The 21,461-nt window shown below is 39.4% G+C and overlaps 1 long non-coding RNA gene and 1 pseudogene across 2 annotated transcripts in view; both read left to right on the plus strand.

Annotated features, from left to right (window-relative positions):
* LOC107196187 overlaps nt 1–21,461 on the plus strand; it is a 61,443-nt gene that overhangs the window by 17,362 nt on the left and 22,620 nt on the right. Inside the window, exons 4-5 of one of the 2 annotated variants that reach the window (XR_001517548.1) lie at nt 7,963–8,280; nt 21,359–21,440. This is a non-coding gene — a long non-coding RNA (uncharacterized LOC107196187). Of the gene's footprint in view, nt 1–7,962; nt 8,281–21,358; nt 21,441–21,461 lie in introns of those variants that run through there. The other variant, XR_001517547.2, reaches the window with a different exon arrangement.
* LOC112485616 lies at nt 6,321–6,439 on the plus strand (annotated as a pseudogene).

Raw genomic sequence — 21,461 nt, forward strand, 5'->3', positions numbered from 1 at the left:
GTAGGAGACATTTGAGGGAGTTGGCGGGAAAGGGTTGGATGTGTAACTCATCATCTGGAGACTCTTGCTGTCTATCTATAAAATCAGACCTGGCCACACGGAACTCTCCTATTTCACAGAGAACAGAAAATATATGTGGATTTGGGTGTTAATAGTTGAATTTGCTATAGCAATGGATCTATGTTAAATCTCTGAAATCAGATAATATCCTAAGTTCAGAGGCAGCAAAAGCAGTAAAGTGAGTTTTTTTTGGTATGCTTGATTACATTCCTCTAATTATAACTATTTCTTGTAGCCTACAAAGGTACTTACCCTGTGCTATGGGGAAGTGTAGCAAGCTGGGAGCTTCTAAAGGTCTGAATCACTTTTGATGTATACTTCACCTCTTATACTTTAGGTTTAGCAAAGGACTTGATAAAGCATCTATCGAGCATTTAATTATTCCAGCCACTGTCATAAAGGGTGGGGATACAGAAATTAAACAAGCCCTTGCTCTCTCAGAATTTACAATCTACTGGGACGGAGCAGACAATAAAATTAATATATTATATAATGTATCAAGTGACGAGACATGCAATGGAGAAAAATAAAGAGGGGTATAAGTGAGAGAGAGGGGGCAGTATTGCTAGGGAGGTGAAGTTTGGAGCAGAAGTGAGGGCGTGAGCCCTAAGGCTAACTGAAGAGACCATGTCTGAGACAAAAGGAATGTTCCAGAGAGAGCACAGGGAAAGGGGTGGGAGATGAGATCAGAGGGGAGTCAGAGGCACAGGCTGCGCAGACCTTGTGGGCCATTGTGGGTCACTGCAAGAACTTTAAATTTTAATGGGAAGCTTGTGGAAGGTTTTCAGCAAGAGACAAGATCATTCTGGCTGCTGTTTTGAAAATCAATAGAAGAGGACAAGGTAGACGCATGGAAACAGGATACAGTGATCTAACCAAGAGATGATAGTGGGTTGAACTAAGGATTTACCAGATTCTAAGTACTTTGAAGGGATAGCTGGCAAGATCTTCTGATGAATGAGATGTGAGCTTAGAAAAAAAGAAGCGAAGATGAGTCAAAATCTTTGGTCTGAGCAGCCAGACGAATAGAGCTGTTATTTACTAGGATGGAGCAGGCTGGTGGAGGAGCAGGTGTGGAGACAGGGGATCCAGAATTTGGCTTTGGAATGGTTAAGTTTGAGATAGTAGAGAGGTCCGCAGCCTATTGGAATCACGAAGTTCAGGGGAGAAGATGGGGCTATAGGTGTAAATTTTGGAGTGGGAAGCACATAAAAAATTAAAGCTGTAAATGAGATGAAGTCAGTTAAGAAGAGAGGATAGAGGTGGAGAGGAAAAGCAATCTGGAACTAAGTCTTGGAGACTCCAGCATTAGTGGTTAAGGGATATGAGAAGAACCAGCCAAGGTGATGAAGAGGAGCCAGTGAGACAGGAAGAGAGAGGGAAGGCTCAGGGAACAAGGGGAGAAGCCGTTTCAAGAAAGGACTGTCCATTCGGGTCAAATGCTGCTGATGAACCAAATATGAAGAAGATTTAAAATTAGCCATTGGATTTTGGGCGTGGAGGTCATTGGTGAGTTCCACAAAAACAGTTCTAGTGGAATTGTGGGGATGAAAGCCTGACTGAAGTAGTTTTAAAACAGAATGGAAAAAAATAAGTAGATATAATGAAAATGTAGACCATTCTTTCCGGAAATTTTATTATAAAGAAAAGGAAAAAGATAATTTGAGACAGTTGTGGTAGGGAGAAAAGTCAATATCTAATGTAGCTCAACAGCATACCAGAAGTCGCTTTTCAAACAGGCATTCATTCTCTTTGAACAAGGCAGCTCAGAAGAACCTTTGGAGATTATCCTATGACTCTCCTACTGGGGCTTGGCAGACTCTACACAGCATCCTCATCTGTCACAGATACCTCTAGCATCATTGGATCTGCCAGTTTGTAGGAGCCAAGGCACCTTGCATGGCAGCCTGGGTCCACTACAGAGCCGTCTCTTGCTCTGGGTCCCAACCAAAACTATGAATGTCTTAAATTGCCCAATACAGAGGTTTGAGCAGTATTCCCTATCATAGGTTATATTTCTTCAAAACCCAATGGGGCTTAACAAGTGTTGGATTTTTTTCTTGGCAATACTAAGCCCAAGGTGCAATATCTTGTTCTTTACAGTTCTGACATACCTTAGATCATTGAACACCCTAAAAACCTCACTAATGTGGGAGAGATTGCAGGATCCTTTGTCAAGGGGACCCAGGCTTGGGTTTGAGAACTGGCTCAGATCTGGAAATTGTGGGCACATTGACCTTCTTCTTGATGACTCTTGATTTTTCATTTTTGTTATACAAGTCACGTAATACCCTTTTCTGACTACTCGTCTATCTTACTCCTAGGACCACTATGGTTTGCTAGCCATCATCAAAACCTCTGTGGATGGAGGCCCTCTGGTTTCCCCTCTAGCCTTCTTGCCTGTTGTGGTTTACATCCATTTTCACTTTGATGGTTAAGCATCGACAGCTGGCCTTTGCTATTCTGGAATCTCATTCTCATTCCCACTGAGACTAGGGAGCCCTGTGGTATGGCAGAGTTACCTCCTCCCACCCTGGCTGACAGTAGACGGTCATCACTAAGTTTCTCAAAGATGTTGTTCCTCCTCGCTGACATATTCCTTATTGCCTAATGAAGGAATGTCCTCTGAATCCTCCTAGGAAGCATGTGTCACATGATAAATTTGTTCTAACATTTCTGTCTCCATGAGCATCTGACCCCTTTCCCAATTTTCTGCCATCGTATTGCAGCCTCTCCCAATAATTTATTGTAAGGCACCATTATGTCCAAGCTTCAAGGAACCATTTAGAAACACAAATACTAACTCTATGGGGGTTTCCCAAACCGATAACCCCTCCCTCACCTTTGTATTCTGCTTCTCTCTTCCTGCTCTAGTTTATCATCCCTTAAGTCACTCTCAGTTGTGTCTTCCTTGCTCATGCTGATACATCTTAGCCACGTCCTGCAGTTCTTTCTGAGGATAACATGTTTTCTTCTAGATCAGGCACTGTATTTCTCCACTTGGGCTACCTTGAGACCTAACCCCAGTTATTGGTCCACAGGCAATGAATGGAAGCAGAGGCAGAGCTTGAAGAGAGCAACATCATTTTGTCACGGTCACTGTCAAGAATCTAATTTCATCCAGATCTGGAGAAGGAGACAGAAGCAACACATTCAGGTTGCTATCAGTTAACTGATGGAATATTTTGGATGAAGTAAGAGAAGCCAAAGAATGTATCCTGAAGCTCAAGGCTTCTCCCTGCAGGTTGAGAAGAAGAGGTAGTGGCAAAGTATGGGTGATACTGATATCGTCATATCTTTGGCAATTCTTGTGTTTTAGATTTGTCTTTTGTAAATAGTACATGCAACTTAATGTAATTCAGTCTGACAATCTTTGTATTTTTAATCAGGGAATTTAAATATTCACATGTAACCTAATATCTGATATTAGGTTTAAATCTGCCATCTTTCTCAGCTTTTCAGTTTGTGCTGCTTGCTTTATATTTCATTTCTTCCATTTCTTGCTTCATTTGCATTGATTGAAGATTTTTAAAATTTATTCCAGTCCTATAAGTTCTTGTAGTGGTTATACTAGATATTGCAACATAAATACTTGACTTACAAAAATTACAATATTAGTTGGGTTTTTCCCTTCATCCTGGACAATGCATGACCTTAAAACGCTATAACTCTGTTTTGCTCCTGACTTAATTATCTCACAGTGTATTATAATTTTTTGTATAATTCTCCACAGGACATTATTTTTATTGTTGTATATAGTTTTATATATTAATATTCATTTATACCTATCATTCTTTCTTGCATTTCTGGCCTTCTACCTGGTATCCTATCCTTTTGCCTGAAGGCTGTAATATATTAGTTCAGATCTGTTAAGGATGAATTCTGCCTGTTTCGGTTTGTCTGAACATGTCATATATATCTTAGGAATAGACTTCAGAGTTGGCAGTTATTTTCTTTCAGCATTTTGAAGTTATTATTTCATCGTCTTTTGGCTTCCAATGTTGCTGTTAAGAAATTAGCTGTTAGTCTAGTGATTGGTCCTTTGATGGCAATTCATAAATTTTCCTTCGGCTGCTTTTAAGATATTTTCTTTGTTTATGGTCTTTAACAGATTTAATAGAAAGCGCTTAAGTTTTCTTTCATTTAACCAATTTTAGGTTTCTTAAATCTGTCAATTGATGTATTTAATTATTTTTGGAAAAGTCTCAGCAGTTAACTCTTCAACTTGCATTTTTGTTCTATTATCTCTCTCTTCACCTTCTGGGACTACAATTAAGCACATATTAAATCTTTTTATGTGTCTTTCGTGTAAGTGCCACAGTCTGAAAAAAGATAAGCACAGAGAGTAAGCATTTCAAAGCCTCTTAGCAATTGGCAGAATAATTTTATGTTTTATGAATCTCTTAAAAATTTGGGTTCATATTTGGTATGTCTTTTTATTATTTCCTTGTTCTAATTTATTTAAATTGCATTTTGAAAAAGTATTGGTTTGTGATATTTAGATTTTAAAAACTTCATTAAGAAAGTGCTTTTCTATTTCTCTTGTACTCTATTTTAATTTTCCCTTTACTTTTTGTCTCCATGCTTCACTCTGGATATTTTCTTCTACATGACAAATTCCCTCTTCAGTTATGTGCAGTTGACTATTAAATCCATTCATCTGTGTATTTAACATATGTCATATTGTGTCTTAATTGGTTATTATTATTTTTCTTCTAGTATTTTCATTGGCTCTTTTTAAAAAACAGTTTTCAGTTCTCTGTCAAATTTTTCAAGGTTGACTTTCATCTCTTTCAAGAAATTAAGTAAAGTTGTTTTCTTTAAGTCGGTATCTAAAAACTAATATCCGAGCCTCTGTATTCTTTGGCTGTGTTTTCTTGGTTTTCATTCATATGGTCTTGTGTCCTTCCTTTGTGTGTATGTGTGTGTGTATGTATGTATTCAGATATTTGCAGTGTGAAGGAAAGGGCTTCATACTCTTTCCTGCTCTCTGTGGTATCTTTTATACCTCTGGTTGCCTTATCTGAAGAAAACATGAGGTTATAAATGTTTGTTGTTTTAAGCTGTTTAGTTTGGAGTTATTCGTTACTTAGCAATAAATAATGACTACACTTGGGTTTGAATACCAGAATTGCCCTTTATTAGCCTTGTGTTCTCGGACATATCACTTCACCTTTTACAGCCTGTTTTCTTTTTTTCAGAATGGTAATAATACCTACTAACAGTGCTGTTGAAGCATAGTAAATGGTATCTAGTAAGTTCTTAATCACCATTTTAATTTTTATATTACTTTTATTATTAGGTAAAGTGAATTCTTAAGAACAAAGGGTGCAATAGAGCAGCTATGAAAAGCAAGCACAAAATCTCGCAAAGAAAAGCCACCTTGGGCCAGCCACTAAGTGTAGAGGCAAGGAGCTTCATCCACTTTCCTAGACTCTAAGAACATCATTGTGTCATAGCCCACATATTGAGGATCATGAATTGTCCAGAAAAAGTCAGTTGGAATCTATGGACTGTTTTTATTTCCATTTTAAAAAAGATAAGAATCTCACTAAAATATGTAATCCATATTTCTTTGTCTTCTTTAACAATGTGTTTATTCCTAAAGAAATTTCGGCAATCTAGGAAATCCCTTTTCTTTGGAGCAGTGGTTCTCAAACTATTGTGCATCAGACTCATCCGGAGGGCTTGCTAAACACAGATTGCTGGATCTCACCTCCAGAGTTTTTGATTCAGCAACTTTGTGGTGAGGCCTGAGACAATGCATTTTTAACAGGTTCCCAAGGGGATGCCAATATGGTTGGTCTGGGAACAACATTTTGAGGACCCCTGTTTTAGAACATTTTTGTCCCTGATAAATGAATCATTATAGTGCTAAAGAACCAGGAACAGTGATACTTAGGCAAAATATGGAGTAAAATAAAATCCTGTGCTTTATTATGATATGCAAGGCCCTGCATGGTGTAGGCTTTGTCTAGCTCATCCACTTTATCTCACATTGTGTTTACTGTTTTCACATTGGCCTTCATTCTGCTCCTCAAAGACACCAAGCTCATTTCTGTTTCAAGGCTGCCCTTGCTGTTTTCTCTGCCAAAGGCTCTTCTCCCCCAGACCATGGCTTTGTGTTATCACTGAGAGCCCAGCTCCAAATGTCACCTTTCCAGAGAGGTGTATTCTACCTAAAGAAACCATTCTCTATCATACTTCCCACTATTCTATTTTATTTTTTTCATTTATCGTGATCTAAAATTGCCTTTGTTGTCTACAGTCATGGCACCTTGAACATGCCCAATCTCATCTGATCTCAGAAGCTAAGCAGGGTCGGGCCTGGTTAGTACTTGGGTGGGAGACTACCTAGGAACACCAGGTACTGTGGGCGTTAAAAATAATAATAATAAAAATAAAAATAAAAAAATGAAGTTGACTTTGCATTTGCTCATTGGAAAATTTCAGTCTAGCAGACACCTGGCCTCTGAAGTTCTTTGCCTGGAATGAAGCCTGGTATGTTGTAGATTCTCACTAGGTATCTGTCGGTTGGAAACATTGATGTTTGAGATGAGCCTCTTACTTCGTAACTTAGTTTCTGAGGGGGGATTAAGAACATTGAGGGGAAAAAATGGTAACCTGGGGAATATAGAATGTGGCCCCTTTCCCTCCTGCCTTCCCACATGTTACAGCTGCCAGAATTCTACCCAGCTTACAATGGGAAGGAAAGGGGCTTGTATTTTCCCTGACCCTGCAGTGTCTTCTGTACCCTTGGTTACCTCATAAGAAGACAAGATGGTGACTTAGGCAATAGTTTTCACTCTCAAGGATTCCAGAGAGTTGCTAAATGGGTCATTATTCTATGTATCCAAAACACTCCTAAATTGTATAAGTGATTCTCTTCAGGAGGGCTGGCATCTGCCAAGTTGTCCTCAGCTACAGTGAGGGAAGGAGCGCTGCTTTCCTACTTCTGTTGTGTGCCAGGTGGGCTCCGTCTATAGGTACCTCCTGGGTACCTCCAAGTTGGGGGTGGACCTGATCCATCCCATTGGTGAGAATACGGGCTACTAAAATGAATAAAGAAGCAAACCTGCCCACTCAGATATTTTAAAGTTGTATTTGTTTTCCTCCTAAAGGTTTGCTCATTAAAAATAAAGTGCCTGTGCCAGTCTGGCTACAGACAAGACCTGGACATTCTCTCCACAGACAATTGCTGGTGGTCTGAACTGACTCACCCCCATGCCCTTACCTCTCTGTGGCTCTGCCCCTGGCGCCTGATCTTGGGAGGTTGGCATTCTTGCAGTAATCTCAGGCTGCTGCCATGAGCCCTGGGCAAAAACAACAGGGCTTTTTCTAGGGAATTCAGGAGTGAGCCTCATAGTCTAGCCACTGGCTTTTACTGCTGTTTGCATGAGGTTTGGGGGAGAGAGAGTTTTTCCCAAATAAGGAGGTTTGAGAGTCCTCTTGGGTGGGGATGCTCTGGATCCCCACAGTACTAGGTTTGGAAATGCTTACACAGACACATTTCCTATTTTATCTGTCCTTTAGATAGGCATAAGGAACATTCCAACTACACTAATTTCTTTCACTTCTGCCCTTTGTCCATGTTAAAGCTGGTTAGAGGCACTGGTACTTGATTAGTGACTTTGGCATTGCTTGCATACCTTGTTGTGCCAGGAACAAACTAAAGATGAATTTGACAAAAAGCAGAGGTTGTGGGTAGGCGGCTTTGGCAGCTTTCGGAGGAGCTGCCTTCAGGGTTTTGTCAGGCTGGCTCGTCCTCCTCTCAAGCTTTCCTGTGTTTGTGTGGGGGTTCAGTTCACAGTAGCTGGTTAAGCACCTACTCTATTCCAGGCACTCTTCCTAGGTAGGTGCTGGGGATGCCACGACCAATAGAATTTTCTTTTTGCCTTCTAGGAGGTCAGAATCTTATTGGAAAAGGGACCTGTGGTGGTGACTTCAAGCTGGCTACGTTATCCTCACTCCTGCGCTCAAATTTGGGCTGGTCCTGTCACTAGCTTTGACCAGTGGGCTGTGATGGGAACAGTGTTGCATAATCTCCAAGGCTGGGCCTTAAAGGATCTGCAGCTCTGGCTTTTGCCACTCTTAGAGTACTTCTTCCTGGAAGCCAGCCACCATGTAAGGAACCAGACCTCCCTAAGAGCACCATGCTGTGAGGAAGCCCAAGCGAGTGGCCTGGAATGAGAGTGTGAGAGCAGCACAGAAGCAGTTCATGTGAGTGCAACCTCCATGGGCCTTCTACTCAGCCCAGTGAGCGAGTAACCTCAGCTAAAGCCCCATGGAGCAGGAAAACCACCAGTCAAGCCTTGCCCAAATTCTTGACCCATAGAATTGTGAGCAGATAAAATAGCTATTTTAACCCATTAAGTTTGGGGACAGGTTGTTACACAGCTATAGATAAATGAAACAGACACACATATTCTTAAAGATGGATGTTATAGGAACACAGAAGAAGGGACCTGAGCCAGCCTGTGATGATGAGAGGATGGTCATGGAATGCTTCCCAAAGGAGGTTGGCTTGAGTAGAATCTTTTTTAAAGACCAGACTGGAAGAAAGGTTAAAGCTGTCTAGGTACAGGCCAATAGAGCAAAATAGCATGGAGATGATTAAGTGTGTGAGGGATCTTCAAGCAAGTATAAGGCAGGGAGTAATGGATAATGTTGTAGACGTGTTAATAATAATAATAATAATAATAATAACAATAGTAATAATAAAATAATGATAATACTAATAGGAGAACATTTATTGAATAGTTACTCTGTGCCAGATATTGATCTAAGGCTTTATATGTATTAACTCATTCCATTCCCACTACAACCCTATGTTATTATCCTCTTTTTACATTAGAAGAGAATGAGGCACCAAGAGAGCAGCAACTTGTTCAAGAGCACGTAGCTGGCAAATGCAGAGTAAGGATTTGAACCCAGGCAAGGGCTTGGAGAATTTTGTGTGCCTCCTAAAGAGCATGGGATTTGTTCTGTAGGTTATGTGAACTGACCCAGAAGTTTTAAGTAAGAGAGTGACATGGTCACATCTGCAGTCTTTGTTATTTTCTTGACTTTGGTTATTTTCTTTGCCTGTTATCTATTTCTCTATAGTGACTAGCGGTGAATTCTTTATAACAAGCAGAGCCTGTGAGCTTATCTTTGAAGGAAACAAGGAAGAGGGAGGTATAGGGGACGTGTGCTACTCCACAGCTGGCCATGGGGGTGGAAGGGAAGACAGAACGGATGTTCAAAGAATGGATGAGAGAATGGATGTGGTGGCCACCAAGAGAGGAAAGCGGGCCGCATCCTTGACCCCGCAGAAAGATGAGAACAGCAGCATATGGGAGCCGCCTGTTCTAAGAAGATCTTGGAGGCCGAGGCACAGAAAGGCTTATGGGCTTTGCACACAATCTCCCTTTATTTCTTCCTCCCCATGGTCTTTCAGGTGATTAACGTCAAAATATTAAAAACAGCTGTTGGGTTCCCAGCAGCAATTAGCCAAGAAGAGAGCATTTCACATAAATTCAGAAATGCTCATCTGGCCATGGCCATTGCTTTCTGAAGGGATTCTCATGGGAAAGCCATGGAATAATTCTTCTGCACAGATCATACCCACTTTCTCTCTGTCTCCTGCTCTGTCTACAAAAGGTGGTAAAGCAAATTCAGTAGAGCCTTAATCTGTGAGTAGACTTGTCACATCCTCCTTCTAGTATATTTTGTGCAAGCAAGCGGGGAAGAGACAGAGTGAAGAAAGGTCTGGCTCAAATTCTAGTAGCAGCTACGAGATCTGGCTCTTAGACTTAGGTTGGCTGACCCTTGCTTTGTGTGATATGGGCAAATGTGGGAAATTCTCTAGATCCAAGGCACTCATATGTAATATGAGGGTGTTGGATAAAGTCTAATTTCATCATAAACGATAAAAACAACCATAGCTAATGTTTACCAAGCATGCACTAAGAGCCTGACCCTATGCCAAGCACTTTGTACACTTTATTAATCTTCACAATTACCCAAACACAATGAAACTCACTGCAGCCTTTCTTGATCATCCTTTCTACAGCTCTCTGTATCAGCTATCTATGGCTGTGTAACAAATTACTTCAAATCTTAGTAGCTTAAAACAACAATAAAAATTTATAGTCTCATAGTTTCTGTGGGTCATGAATTTCAGAGCAGCTTGGCTGACTGTCGATAGCTTGGGGTTTTTGTGAATATGCTGGAACTGCCGGCATCACCTTCAACATGGCAAGCCAGCATTGGCTATTGTCAAGGTTGGTGCTGGCTATTGACAAGAGACTACTTTCATTACCACCTTGCCATGGGACTGTCCGTGAGACAGCTGAATTCCCCCACATAAGGTGATCCAAGAGAGAGCAAAATGGAAGCTTCAGTGTCTTTTATGACCTATCCTTGGAAGTCACACACCATCATTTCTACAATATTCTACTGGTTACGTTGGTCAGCTCTATTCAGCGTGGTGAGAACTAAACAAGGGCAGGAATACCAGGAGGCAAGGATCGGCAGCAGCTATCATTGAGGCTGGCTATCACATATTCCCCTTAAATTTCTATTGTATTACTGTGTTTTACTTTTTTAAAAAAATTAATTAATTAAATGTTTTGTGGTGACATTGGTTAACGAAATCCGATGTTTCAGCTGTACGTTTTAATGGTAAGGCATATATATTTACATTGTATGTTTGCCTCCCATAGTTAGATTTCTTTCTGTCACCACATATTTGACCCCTTTAACCCCATCTACCTCCCCTCTCTCCCCACCCCCTACCATCTGGTAACCACTAATTTTCTTTCTGGCTTATTTCACTTAGCATGATTATCTTGAGGTCCATCCATGTTGTTGCAAATGGCACTATTTCATCTCTTCTTATGGCTGAGTAATACTCCATTGTATATATGTACCACAGCTTCTTTAACCAATCCTCTATCATAGGACGCTTCAGTTGCTTCCATGTCCTGGCCACTGTAAATAATGCTGCTATAAACGTTGGTGAGCAAAGATCTTTTCGGATATGGACTTTCAAGTCTTTGGAGTAAATACCCAGTAGAAGGATTGCTGGATCATATGGTAGATCAATTTTTAGTTTTTTGAGGAACCTCCATACTGTTTTCCATAGTGGGTGTACCAATTTGCAGTCCCACCAGCAGTGTATGAGAGTTCCTTTTACTTTTAATAGCACTTATTTAGAATCATCTTATTTGTTTGCCTGAGATTCACATCCTCCCCATGAGAATGTAAGCTTCCTGAGAGCAGGGATATCATTGTTTTTTTATTGCTATATCCTCAGTGCCTAGAACAATGCCAGGTACATAGTTGATGCTCAGTATTCAGCATGTGTTAGGTACTATTACTATGCCAGTTTTATATACAGAAACAGCAGCTCAGAGAGGTTAAATAATTTGCCCTAAGTCACATCAATAGCAGCCAGGGTACCACCTTATGTGTAGGGACTGATATCAACCGTCTACACCGTAGCATTCAGTGATTCCAGTGCTGCCAATATGCAAGTGGAATTATATAAGTGGAAAGCAGGACAGCATTCAGGAGGAATGCTGGGAGAATTCCTTGGAGATTGGGAAATACTCAGGAATTATGAAAGTGTCTATATAAATAGATGTATGTATATGGTTGAGATGGGCAGTGAGTGTGTATGTGTGTGTGTGTGTGTGAGAGAGAGAGAGAGAGAGAGAGAGAATATGAATTCGTGGATATAGTAGTTGGGTCATTAAAAGGGGGATAATGTACTCTGAACAGCTGTTATGACATAGACCTAGAGATAATACTTTGACCTCAGTCCTATTTGCCTCAAAATTCTTTGAAAAATTTGTCTCCCAGGAACATCCTTATTAAAATGATTAAGTAAAATTTCCTTTAAAAATCCCACAAGTAATTTAAGTCATTATTTGACTAGAAAGCACATTGCCAAATCATACATGGATTGCTAACTTGATTATGTTTCTGGGAATTATCCATTTTTTGGATTATTTGCCAGAAAAAGAAAAGTACTGTCTGTTGGCCACCCACTCTTCATTCTCTTTCCCAGCCTCCTGAGGGTGGGACCCTGGTATTCATCAAACACACAATGGAGTCCTCTTAGAACAATGTCTCACCCACCCGCTCCCTTGGCCTGGGAGATGGAAATTTGGGGGAGGAATGAAGGGAAATGGTTATAAAAGACCTTCGCTTACTTTCCCTCTTCTGATGAATTCTGGGTACTGAGTTTTGGGTGTTTGTCTATGTGGTGGGGTCTTTAGTCTCTGAGTGAGAACAGGGCGAGATCCAGGGGGAAGCTACAGAGGTTGGCTGCTGAGCCTGGCTCTGATCTAGCCCTAAAGCAAATGTGGTGGTGGTCTCTGAGTTTCTTCAAGGCCAACCCAATTCACCAGAGTAGGAAAGCAGAAAGAGATTCTGCACAGGAGGCCTACTCAAGGAAAACGAAAGGGTTTGCATTTAGCTTGAAAGTATCCTCAGGAACGTGTGGGTAGCTGTGGTTAGTTGGACCCCAACCAGACCTGGTTGAAAGATCGAAATAAAACTGCTTCTCAAAGGAGTTTTAGTGAGTTTGTCTTTACTAACAGTCTCTAGATAGACACCAAATAACCACGTGTCAGGAGAATGGCATTCTCTGTGTGCTTGCCAGTCAGGCCAAAGTTTATCCAAGTAGGCCCCACCTTCACTTTTCTATGACTCTCTTATGAGGGGCTACAGCACAGTGGTTAAGAGCACAGTGGTTAAAACCTTAGACTTTAGGTTTGTACCCTTGGCTTCAACATTAAGTGACCTTAGACAAGTTACTTAAATTCTCTGTGTCTCCATTTTCTCGATGTAAAATGGGAATAATAATTGTTCTTATTTCACAGAGTAGTTATATAATGAAGTTGATGTAATACATGTAAAGCTCTTAGAACAGTATGTGTCATTCAAGGTTTCGTTTTTAAGACACACAAATGGAGCAATATATATTGCTACGTGTCAAGTGTAGGAGAATGGAGAAGAAGACCGGTTCTGGCACCCCGCCATGAAACTTACATTCCAATCTATATTTGGGGTGGTAGGCAGAATAATGCCCCCCCACCTCCCCCACCCCAAAGATGTCCACGTTCTAATCCCTAGAACCAGTAAATATGTTAGACTATATGGCAAGGGGGAATTAAGGTAGCGGGTAGAATTACAGTTGCTAATCTGCTGACTTTAAGATAAGGAAAGTATCCTGGATTATCCAGGTCTGCCCAAGGTAATCATAAGGGTCCTCAAAAGATAGAAGAGGAGGCATAAGAGTGAGTGTGAAAGTGATATCACTTGAGAAGAACTTGACTTGCTGTTGTTGACTGTGAAGATGGAAGGGGGAACATGCAGGTGGCCTCTACAGGATAGAAAACGCAAAGAAATGAATTTTCTTTTAGAGGCACCATAAAGAACACAGCCATATTGATATCTTGATTTAGCCCAGTAAGACCCAATTCAGACTTCTGGCCTCCAGAACTGTAACATAAGAAATTTGTGTTGTTTACGCCACCAAATTGGTGATAATTTGTTACAACAGCAATAGGAAATTAATACTCATACAGATAAGAAACAAGTGAATATATAATACAATTTAAGGTGATGATAATTAATAGAGAGAAAATGAAACAGGATAAAGAGATGGAGAACGAAGGTGAGGCTCTCTTAGATGGTCAGGGAAGTCATCCCTGGGAAGATGACATTTGAGGAGAGGCTCAAATGAAATGAGAAGACAAGCCGTGGATCTTCATTTCGGGCAGGGGGAATAGAGTCTACAAAGGCCGTAATGAGAGAAAGACCTTGAAAGTTGAAGAAGGGTCAGTGTGGCTAAGGCATACTAGGCAAGTGGGAAAGTAGCAGGAGATGAGATCAGACATGGTAGAGGTCAGATCAGATCCTACAAGCCCTTGGAGTTTGGATGCTATGGTAAGAAGTTTGGATCTTATTCCCAGTGTGTTAGGAAAACAGATAAAGAAAACACACTGGGAATAAGAACACTTGTACATAGGAGGTGCCCAGTAAATGATTGCTGAATGAAATTAAATGTTACAGAGAAGACTGCATTGAGTGAGGGAGTTGAACTAGGTATCCTCTAAGGCCAGTTTCTGTTCTCAGATTTTATGATTTATTTGATTGTGGTTGGCTGTCTTTACCACTCAGAAGGTAGGCTGCTTCTGCACTTGTTTAAGGAGTGCATGGAGAAAGCAATCTACCTTCAATGCCAGCCTAAGGAACACTTTAATTAGGAAGGAAATATTGGGCTTGTAAATACATACAAAGATGGCTTTCTGATGCCGAGTATAAATAGTTTCAGATTGTATGCAGTTTGATACTACCCATCCTTTCTTTCCATCTCCTGCCCTCTCCATTTTATAAGGACGACCTTACAACAGGTTAATAATAGGAAATGGTGGTGGAATGCCAGCATTGCCTTCAATTATTTCATTCCCACAAATATACAAGAGTCTCACATGTTCTTAGCAACAATCTATATTTTTACCTTTACCTATATATCCGCTTTCATTACATGACAAATAATCCCACATCATAGTGGCTCAAAATAACAATCACTAATTTCATTCTTCATTCTGTAGTTTGGCAATTTGGGCTGGGATCGCTGAGAAGATCTGCTCTGGGCTGGCTTGGCTGACCTTGGCTGAGTTCACTTATGAATCTGTGATCGGCTGGTGGGTTAGTTGGGGCTAGATGGTGTGATGGCTCAGTAGAGGTGATTGGGGAAACTGAGTCACTCTCCCCGAGGGCCCCCCCTCCTCCATAGGACTAGCCTGGGCTCCTTTATATGATGGCAGCAGGATTCCACAAGTAAAAAAGGAATTATACAAAGCCTCTTGAGGCCTAGGCTCTGAACTTTTCACAATTGCTTCTGCCACATTCTATTTCCCAAAGCAAGTTATAAGGTCAGCTCATATTAAAGGGGTCGAGAAATTGCCTCTCGATAGAGAGCATAGTTGTATTGCATAGGCTGTAGATATAGGGAAGGGTGAAAAATGTACTTGCAATCTGTCATAATGAGTAAGGGTGTGTTGGCTTATGAACAAAAACTTCAACTCTAGGTTGCTTAAACAATAAAGACACATTAACAAAATAAGAAATTTGCAGGAAAAGTGATTACAAGGTTATTTCAACTCTTGGCAATGCCATCATGGTCCTAGGTTTTCTCTTGTTCAACTTCTGCTCTGTCATTCTCAGCATGTTTCATTTTGTTCACATTTTAACAAGATATCCATGACAGTTTCAGGCTTTATTTATAGATGACAAAGTCCAGAGGAGAAAAAATGGAATGTCTCTGTCTTGTGTCTTCTTTGAGAAATGAGGGAAATCTACCCAGAAGCTTTTGCAGTCTTCCCATTGGGTCTCATTAGATCATCTGCCTGTGACTGAATATGGAGATTGAAAAGCTCTACTCGTCAACTTCATGCTACTAGCTTTTGAAGTAGGAAGACGGGAATTAGAGGTGGTGAGCTATGCATACGTTTCCCTCAAGAAATACAGCAGTTTAGGAATGTCGAATGTAGGGCAAATAGTTCTACCCAGAAAGTAGCTTTGGGTGTACCTTTCTGGATATTCTTACCATTTGTGGTGATTTCTTTAGCAACAGCAACAACAACAAGAACAACAAGAACAACAACAAAACAGATGGTAAAGATCTATACGAACATAAATTCAACAGGTAGGAGGTGATGCCTTTGGGTCAGGAATTTCAAGTAAATTAGAACAAATAATTTTAAAATTTTTCTGTTATTCTTGTGTGATTCTTACTCTGACTACTTATAGTTGCTTCTTGAGCCACGTAACAGAAAATATATTTCTTTAAATCTTAAAGACCACTAATAAGGTCTGAGTTTCACAGTCTTAAACTTTCAAATAAAGAGTAAAGGGACAAAAAAATAGTTACTAGCTAGCTAGGAAACTTTATAGCTTTTGTTTTTAGAGTACACTTGTCCTTAATTTAATTTAGTCTCACAACATCTATTAGTTCTCCTGTCTTTAAAATTTGACCTGGAGTGACATATATAGCAAATACAAGTATTATTTTTCTAGAAAGTCTCATGTAAAATGTGCCTCTTTGTTAACTATTCTCCATAAATAATCTGTCTTGTAAAAAGGCCATCATCGTAGTGACTGTCAACTGAATCAGCTTTATGAAGACAATGTCAAACTGCAAGTAAACCTGTAGATGGGGCCTGAGTAACTTTTTACCATGGAAGAAAGTGAAATTTTTTAAAACAGTGACTTCTGACCATGCCTGAGAGAGATTCAACTGTATAAATTTAAAGTAAATACATTTTAAATTTTGAGAAGAAGAAGTTACCCTGAAAGGCAAGCTTGAAAATTGCATTGTTCTAGTTTCCTTCCATTTATGATTTGTTTGAATATCTATTTTCTCTCCTCGTTAAACTGCTTACACTTCAAAAGCTTTTCCTCTTTTATAAGTTTCACTGTTAATGTTAAATCAGCCAGTGCTTTTAGTGAATTCCACACTCTGGGTTTCTTTTATAGTATTGTTGATCCTTGGGAGGGGTGGGGTAGAAGGGTTGGTTGTCAATCCTATTGCTTACAACAGCTTGAATATCTATGACAGGACTTTCAAAGGCAAACTGCATGATTTTAGAAAAGAATTAACAATGTGGGTAATTGGTCAATGCGCAAATGTTGGTAATAAAAGTATAAACTTAAAATAAATTATTTTCTAGAGTCACATATTGCAGAGGTGATATAGCTCAGACATCAGAGTATGACACTGGTTAGTAAGAAATTTGGGGTAAATTTCACCTTAAAATAATGTATATTTTCTAGAAGCAAACAAACAAAAAACTGCACTAAGAAACAAAAAATCATTTTTTGTACCCACCCCCCAATATGTATACATGGAAAAAGATCTGAAGGAACTGTCCCTCAAACTGTGTTAATTGATTATCTTTGAGGTGGTTCCTATTTAGGGGCACTTCCTCATTATGTTTGGTTTTGGTAGGGTACCTGCTCTAGTTGTCTTTGGATGCTGAAAGGTGAGGTCCTTTGTTGCTCACCATAGCAACTAGGTTATGGTCAAATGAAGTAGGCTTGGACACTGAGGCTTCTACCTGAAACTTCAAAACTTGAGTGTGTGACACAGGACCTGGACTAAGGTGAGGCATCTAGGATGCTAGGGTGTAAAATTTAAGGAGGCACTCATTCTGAGTCACGTAAGTGCTGATCTGCATTTGTACAACTCTGAGAGTAACTGCCTCCTCGAATTTTGTGTCCTGGGCTCCTGACTTATTTCCCCAAGTCCCAGCAATGGTATGACACTTGGAAAGATGGTAGGGGTAGTGCTAATGACAGCAGAAACAGTGATGATGGCGGCAGTGGCTGTGGTGCTGCTGATTTCAGTGGTGGTATCTGTACACTGGCGTAAGCTTGGCTCTGGTTCCAGTGGAAAGCCTCTTGGTTCTCTTGCCTTTGGTTTTGTCAGCTCCCTGGTAATTCTTCTAATATATTTATTTTCTGCTTAAGGGAACCAGAGTTGATTTCTGTTGCTTACAACCAAGAACTCTGACTAATACAGTGGGATTGTGAGCAATTTATATTTTGTTCTTCTTTATCCTTTTCTATGTTTTCATTTTGCACATATTTACAAGCAGGTTATGTTTTCATGGAAGGCCAAATATTTTTTTATCAACTTATTCTGTCAGCAAGTAGACCAAAGTTTATAGTATGGGCTTCAGACTGAGTTAATTCAGTGACATTAACATCAAGGACCTAGATTCTTTCCCTTGCTCTATAGTTCCATGGTTAATGTTAGGTTAGTGGCAGCCTGGCTATAGTAATTCCAAGAGTTACATGCGGAAATGATATTGTCTAGAAGAAAAGGAAAAAAGGATCTCTTCCTATGGTCCTTTCTTAAGAATGAGGAAGAATTTTTCAGGAGTCCCACTACAGATTTTATTCTCATTTTATCGGCCAACAGCAGTCACATGCTTAAGCATGGCCTGCTACTGACAAGGGTAATATTTTTCTTAGACCAATCAGATCTATTCCCAGAGCTGAGATCAGTTCCCCTGAGGCACATGATACTGTAGGGGAGAGGAGAGTCTCTGAATTAAATTGAGATTCTCTTAGGAAAGAAGGAAGGTGGAAGGGAAGTTGGGTAGTCAACCTACGGTATCCATAATTTATTTTGATTGCTTGTTGAGTACTTTTGTTCACTTTTGGGTATGCGGCTATGATCTGAATATTAATGTACATAATGTGTTTTTTTAGGTAACCATTAATCCTATCTTCTGGTACCAGTTTTAAAATGCTAACTAGAACATAGTAAAACCATGTAACCACTGTGGAAAATAGTATGATGGTTCTTCAAAAAATTAGATAGAACTACCATATGATCCAAGAATTCCACTTCTAGATATATAACTCAAAGAACTGAACGCAGGGATTTGAACAAATATTTGTACACTCATGTTCATGGCAGCATTATTCGCAAAAGCCAAAAGGAAGAAGCAATTCAGGTGTCCATCGACAGATGAATGGAATATTATTCAGTCTTAAAAAGGGAGGAAATTTCAATATATGCTAAAACATGGATGAATTTTGAAGACACCTTGAAGTGAAGTAAGCTAGTCACAAAAGGACAAATCCTGTGTGATTCCACTCAAATGAAGTACTTAGAGTAGTCAAATTCACAGAAATAAAAGGTAGAAAGTAGACAGAAAGTAGGACATTATGTGGTAGTTGCCAGGGGCTAGAGGGAGGGGAAACTGGGAGTTTTTGTTTAATGGGTGTAGAATTTCAGTTTTGCAAGATGAAAAAAACTGCACAACAATATGAATGTACTTAATGTCACTGAGTTATACACTTAAAAATGGTTAAAATGGTAAATTTTATATCATATATATTTCACCATATATTAAATTTAAAATCATAAACTAAAAAAGAAAAAATAAAAAAAGAAGAAAAAAAGCCCATCATGAGGGCTAACTTTATATGTCAGTTTGACTAGACAATGGTACCAATCGTTTGGTCAAACATCAATCTAGCTTTTGTGATTTTTTGGATCCAATTAACATTTAAATTAGTAACCTTTGGTTCTATTTCTCTGGAGAACCCTGACTAATATGCCTATGTTTTTCAAAAACATTATATGATATTTATAAAATTTTTACAATGAAAAAAGTATTCTATTTTTGTGACTAGAGAATGTGGGAAACCTGAAAACCCAAAGTTGTGAAACACAGCAGCCCTGTACCGAATGTCTGTGGAATGAGTGAAAGTTGTATAGGAATAGAGGAGGAAGTGTGTAAGTTGGGAAAACCCCACAGAGCTTTCCCCTGGGCCTGGAATTCCCTTCCCATACATAGTCCCCTACTGTATTCTTTATGAAACTGCTCAAGACGATAATTGGAATGACAAGCACTCAAAAAAATGTCAGCAACTTTTATTATTATTTTAAGGGAAGATGTGTCTTCCCCATTCATATTTTCTTTTATATGAAGGAAGCTCCACATGGGAAATAATCTGGCCTTTCCCTCCTCTCTCTATTCACAGATGGCTACGTTTAGAAGAAGAAACAGAGTATATTTGTCTCTTAGGGCTGCTATACCAAATTAGCACAAATTGAGTCACTAAAACAATAGAAAGTTATTCTTTTGTAGTTCTGGAGACCAGAAATCTAAAATCAAGATTTGGACAGGGTTAGAAGTCTCTGAGAAAGAATCTATCTCATGCCTCTCTCCTAGCTTCTGGTGGTTGCCTGTAATCCTTGACGTTACTTGGCTTGTGGATGCATCGCTCCAATCTCTCAGTCTGCCCCCATCTTCACATGGTCTTCTCCTCTCTGTCTTCTGCCCTTTCCTTCTGAGAACACTTGCCATTTGATTTATGGCCGCACTAACCCAGGATAATCCCATGTCAAGATCCTTAACTTAATTACATATGCAGAGAAGCTCTTTTTCCAAATTAGGTCACAGTCACAGATTCTGGGTAGGCATATCTTTTGAGGGGGCCACTATTCAACTCAATACACCAAGTGTGTGTATTCTAACTTCTTCCTTTTTTTTCCTTCTTGTGGTGAGCCTGCCTACTTAGAATATGTATTCCACTCTGATTCTCCTGTTCTAAGTTTTATGGAAGTCTTGCCCTCCATCAGAAACTCTGCCATAGTCATGCAATCCTTGTGACTGCATGAATAAATCTGTCTAATTCTGGGTTCAGAAATGGGAACCACTTACCTGCCACCATAAAGCCTTATTCTTCAGTATCAGCTATATCATGTAAAGGTGACAGTTTGGTCTCCCATCTGCCCTATTCTTCTATCTCATCTCTCAATTAGTCTAGAATTCAGAATGGAAGAGATATGTCCTTTTTCCAGTTCCCTTGACAATTTAATTAATATTGCTGAAGTTTCTAAATTCAACCTTCTAAATTCTTGTCTAACTCTCAGATGCAGAATTAGCCATCTCTTCTAGGCCTTCACACTCCTTCCTGTTATCTCCTGTTAGTACTTTTTGGGCATATTAGTTGTTTACAGGCTGTCTTCCATTTTGCATCCCCTGAACCCCAATCCATTTGGTCTATGCATAAATGATTGGGACAAGCAGGAGCTATATTTTGACAACCCAGACATCCTCCTAAGATTACTATAGCACTGGACACATGATCAGCCACCATGCATCCCATTATTCTCTCATGCTTTTGATTTTATTGTCATCTTTATTTTATTTTATTTTTTGCTGTTATGGGTCATAAATAAGAAAGAAAATCTCACTTTTTTTTTTTTTTACTGAAATTGGGAGCCAAAGTATCTTGTATATTTTGTCAAACCAATTTATGAGTTTTGCCTACCAAGAAAGGGTGATCTCTTATACTGCTTTATATATCTTACAATTTACCATTTTTTTAATCTTTGAAAGGTCAAGATACAAAAAAAAAAACAACAAAAAAGTATGATTCTACTGTCCAGAGTCCCTCTAAACTTATCTTTGCAGTTTATTCTCTTTTTAATTCCATAAGTGAGTATATAATTTGTTCACTAAGAAGACCATATAACTTATGTCTGATTTTTATTTAACATCATATCAGGTGAGCATTTTCTCTTGTCATGATATATTTTCCAAACCATGATCCTTTCAGAAGGCTCTGTAATTTTCCTTCTTATAAATATAATTTATTCAACCATTTTTCTTTTAGAGGGATATTCAAGTTCTTTTAAAATTTTTATTCATTTGAAACAACTTTTAAAAATGTATTTTTAAAAAATCTGTCATAATTCTGACATTATTTATAGCAAAGCTGAACAATTGAAACAGTCACACTCAAGATGCCAGACAATACAGTGGGACACTGTACTGGAGAAAAGTCAATTGAAGTGATCACCAGCCTGAACCACA

The sequence above is a fragment of the Pteropus alecto genome, unplaced genomic scaffold, assembly GCF_000325575.1.
Source record: "Pteropus alecto unplaced genomic scaffold, ASM32557v1 scaffold5, whole genome shotgun sequence".
Classification (NCBI taxonomy): domain Eukaryota; kingdom Metazoa; phylum Chordata; class Mammalia; order Chiroptera; family Pteropodidae; genus Pteropus; species Pteropus alecto.